The sequence below is a fragment of the Macaca nemestrina genome, chromosome 4 (genome assembly GCF_043159975.1).
Source record: "Macaca nemestrina isolate mMacNem1 chromosome 4, mMacNem.hap1, whole genome shotgun sequence".
Lineage (NCBI taxonomy): Eukaryota > Metazoa > Chordata > Mammalia > Primates > Cercopithecidae > Macaca > Macaca nemestrina.
Genome location: NC_092128.1, coordinates 145,267,288 through 145,271,789, shown reverse-complemented (window position 1 = coordinate 145,271,789; position 4,502 = coordinate 145,267,288). Strand labels below are relative to the sequence as shown.

The 4,502-nt window shown below is 44.1% G+C and overlaps 1 long non-coding RNA gene across 2 annotated transcripts; it reads left to right on the top strand.

Moving 5' to 3' along the window:
* The first annotated feature begins 317 nt into the window (after positions 1-317).
* LOC139362576 (uncharacterized) lies at positions 318-3,800 on the top strand. 2 transcript variants are annotated; one of them, XR_011621717.1, is made up of 3 exons: positions 318-367; positions 3,362-3,433; positions 3,547-3,800. It is a non-coding gene; the product is annotated as an uncharacterized lncRNA (long non-coding RNA). The 2 variants fall into 2 exon arrangements; XR_011621716.1 differs by having other exon boundaries at positions 320-367; positions 3,305-3,433.
* Positions 3,801-4,502: the final 702 nt, after the last annotated feature.

Sequence of the window (4,502 nt, the reverse complement as noted above, 5' to 3'; positions counted from 1 at the left end):
AGACCATCCTGGCTAATCCGGTGAAACCCCGTCTCTACTAAAAAATACAAAAAAAAAAAAAAAAAAAACTAGCCGGGCGAGGTGGCGGGCGCCTGTAGTCCCAGCTACATGGGAGGCTGAGGCAGGAGAATGTCATAAACCTGGGAGGCGGAGCTTGCGGTGAGCTGAGATCCGGCCACTGCACTCCAGCCTGGGCCACAGAGCGAGACTCCGTCTCAAAAAAAAAAAAAAAAAAAAAAGAAAGATGCCCATTTTCCCAGAAAACTTGAACTCTCTCATCATTGTGATTGTTATAATAACTTTTTTTTTTTTTTTCTCAGCCAGGTCTTAGCTTCGCTTCACCAAATGCCACAACAGCTTTTTGAAGGTATATATAATTCACAGTATATATAATAAGTATATATGATCTATAATAATTAATGGTTTACAAATGAGAAAATGGAGACAGTGAGCGATTAAGGGACTTAACCATGTTTAGGGGAGACAGGAAGCCAAGATGGGAACCCAGGTTGTCTGATACCTCAGTGTGCTCCTCTGTCTCAAAAGATATATCTTGTATTTAGCCTTAACTTGGCTCACTCTTGAGAGAAGTAGGAGAGCTTCACACTTCAGACCACGGATGTCCAATATTTTGGCTTCCCTAAGCCACATTGGAAGAATAATTGCCTTGGGCCACACAAAAAATACCCTAACACTAACGATAGCTGATGAGTTAAAAAACAAAAAACAAGAAACGCAAAAAAAAAAACACCTCATAATAATGATAATAATTATTATTTGAGGCAGAGGCTTATTCTGTTACTCAGGCTGGAGTGCAGTGGCACGATCTCAGCTCACTGCAACCTCCGCCTCCTGGGTTCAAGTGATTCTCCTGCCTCAGTCTCCTGAGTAGCTGGGATTACAGGTGCACACCACCATGCCTGGCTAATTTTTGTATTTTTAGTTGAGACAGGATTTCGCCATGTTGGCCAGGCTGGTCTCGAACTCCTGACCTCAAGCGATCCGCCCTCCTCTGCCTCCCAAAGTGCTGGGATTCCAGGCATGAGCTACCGCCCGGCTCTCATGCTTTAAGAAAGTTTACGAATTTGTGTTGGGCCGCATTCAAAGCCTTCCTGGGCCGCAGGTTGGACAAGCTTGCTTTAGACCCTGCTGCACCACCTTTGGGAGGTGGTGAAGAAATGCAAGGGTTTGCAGCAACTGAAGACTCTGGTTTGGCACCAGGCAATGCCCATCTGAGAAATAGGAGCATCTGCTGTAGGGGGAAGAGTCAGCAAAGCCTGTTCCATGTTGGAGACTTGGGACAGAGTGACAGCATCCCTTAGGTCCTGAGTGGCAGTAGCAGTCATGGCTCTGAGAAGTCAGATCCCTGGACTGCAGGGTAGTAATTGATCAGTAGAGATAGAAACAGGCACAGTCAGGAGCGATCAACAACTCCAGTTGCTTGCATTTTTATCTTGGCCACTCTCCCTCGATGGCGATCGCCACTTGACCTCTCTCAGACATAAACATTAGTGCTGTGAGGAGTGGTTATTAATATCTCAGAGTCAGCACATGGCTAATTTGGGGGAGATAAACAGCTTTGCAGCTTTCATCCTCCCCAAATGAGAGAAAGGAAAAACAAATTTGTGAGCACCAAAATAGATATTTCTGGATAACAGCGTCTAACATGAGAATGATGCTGAGATTTTCCATTTATTTTATGCGCTATGAAGTCAAATCATTTACAGGGAAAAACAAACACACTATCCAATTTGAAAAAAACACACCCAGATTATTTTAAAATGCTAACTCTTTACATGTATCTGGCAAAACTAGTTGAGCTGAAAAACAATGTGGCAGGCAGTGGGGAACGTGAGGACTTCTGTGATTCAGAGGATGCTGGTCTGGGGTGGATGGTCTTCATCAGGTCTAGAATGTGCCCATCCCAGGCATTTTCAAGCTTCAGTTTACCCTTTGGATAGTCAACTTATCACCTGGCACAAGCTGAGTACTGAAGAATATGGCAGGATGTAGGAGTCTTGGCTCGCAAAATCGAAACCATAATGAGATACCGTCTCACATCAGTCAGGATGGCTATTACTAAAAAATAAAAAATTAACTGAAGTTGGCAGGGTTGCGGAGAAAGGGGAACACTCATACACGACTGGTGGGATTGTAAATTAGTTCAGCCTCTGTGGAGAGCAGTTTGGAGATTTCTTAAAGAACTAAAAATGGAATTATCTTTTAACCCAGCAATCCCATCACTGGGTATCTACCCCCTACCCTGCAAAATTAAATTGTTTTACCAAAAAGACACCTGCACTCACATGTTTGTCGCAGTACTATTTACAATAGCAAAGACATGGAACCAACCCAGGTGCCCATCAGCGGAGATTGCATAGTGAAGATGTGGTACGTATATACCATGGAATACTATGCAACCATAAAAAAGAACAAAATCAGCCAGGCACGGTGGCTCACACCTGTAATCCCAGCACTTTGGGAGGCCGAGGAGGGCGGATCACGAGGTCAGGAGATCGAGACCATCCTGGCTAACATGGTGAAACCCCGTCTCTACTAAAAATGCAAAAAATTAGCCGGGCATGGTGGCGGGCACCTGTAGTCCCAGCTACTTGGGAGGCTGAGGCAGAATGGCGTGAACCCTGGAGGTGGAGCTTGTAGTGAGCCGAGATCACGCCACTGCACTCCAGTCTGGGCAACTGAGCGAGACTCCATCTCAAAAAAAAAAAAAAAAAAAAAAAAGGAACAAAATCATGTCCTTTGCAGTAACATGGATGCAGCTGGAGGCCATTATCTTAAGTAAATCAACACAGAAACTGAAAACTAAATACTGCATGTTCTCATTTATAATTGGGAGCTAAACACTGGGTACTCAGGGACATAAAGATGGGAACAATAGATCCTGGGGGCTCCAAAAGGAAGGAGGAAGGGCGAGAGGCAAGGGTTGAAAATCTACCTATTGGGTACTCTGTTCACTATTTGGGTAACAGGTTCAATGGAAGCCCAAACTTCAGCATCATGCAATCTACTCATGTAACAAACCTTGCACATGTACCCCATGAATCTAAAATAAAAACTTTTTAAAAGGGTCGTAGCATGTGGAAGGAACCCTGATCCATCACCTGCTAGTATAAATGTCTAGGATTGTCCTTTGACCCCTGTATATCTTAGTTGTCAAAGGGGAGAATAGTTTTCCCCCACAGAGATAAATCAATGCACGTGTGGTATGTAAATCGGCAAATGACCCACATGAATTTGTTATTTCTCATTAGCGTGGTGGTCTCCCTGTTCTTTCTGTTCACAGCTTGCTGCCATAGGCACTGTGGACCATTTAACCCGTCTGATCCCATTTGTTTCCCAGGAAAATAATTTACTCATCAAAATGAGAGAAAGAACAGCTAGGACCAGAGAGACAGCAATAGGAAGCCAACAGGTATTGAACTATTGATTCATTTCTGAAACTAAAGAAGGACATGGTCATGTTTTAAACACAAACAGTGTTTCTGGGTCAGGAAACAGAAATAATTGCTGTCTTATTATTTCTAGCTTTTTCTATGTGAATGCGATGTGTTCCAGAGGACTCAATTTAGTAGAGCAGACAGAGGAGGACTTTTGTCGGCAACTGGGTTCTGCGGGCATCCTGTGATCTGTGCAGTGTGCAAAAGTCATTAGCAGTCTACACCGCTGCAGGCTTGTATAATCACCTCTCCAGGGTCTTAGCTGAAAGTCTTGAGATGTGAGCCCCTCTTTCAGACTGGCCCACTACGAAAGCCAGTTCTGCCAGAGCAGATTAAAGGTGTGAGTGGTAAAACAAATTTCTTCCTCTTTTAAAGTCATCTTATCCCTGCCTTTTGAAGATGACATGGCTAAGCCACAGCCACCAGCATGTAAACTAGGAGTTGTTTCTCTGAGGCAGAGAGGGATTTATCCTGTTTCATCCATATGTTCTGGTCTATTGCTTATGCAAGAATTGTCAGGCACCTGGCCAAGTTCAGAGGACTGGGACTCAGCAAACTGACTGAGGAAGGAAGCCACACCGTGGCCCCTTGTGCCAGCCAGCCTCCTCAAATCTCAGAGGTGGAGGCAAAGATGGGGAAATGGGAAGACCCTTGGAGGAAATACTATCTAGCCTTGCTTCATTGTAAAGCTCTCACAGCCTATCATTTTAATCACAGCATTCTTAATGCAGTTTTTAATCAATGGCACCACCCTTCCATTTACATTCTTAGCACTTGCTTTAGTGAGAACACTGTTAGGATTGAGGAATAGAGAGAGACACCACGGTGCTACAGACTGCACAAGACAGTCAGGACTCAAGAAATATTGGCCAAGCACGGTGGCTCACACCTGTAATCCCAGCACTTTGGGAGGCCAAGGCAGGAGGATTGCTTGAGTCCAGGAATTGGAGATCAGCCTGGGCAATGTAGCGAGACCCTGCCTTCAAAATAAAATAAAATAAATACATAATAAATAAATATTTTTAAAAGAAATATAAATAGGTA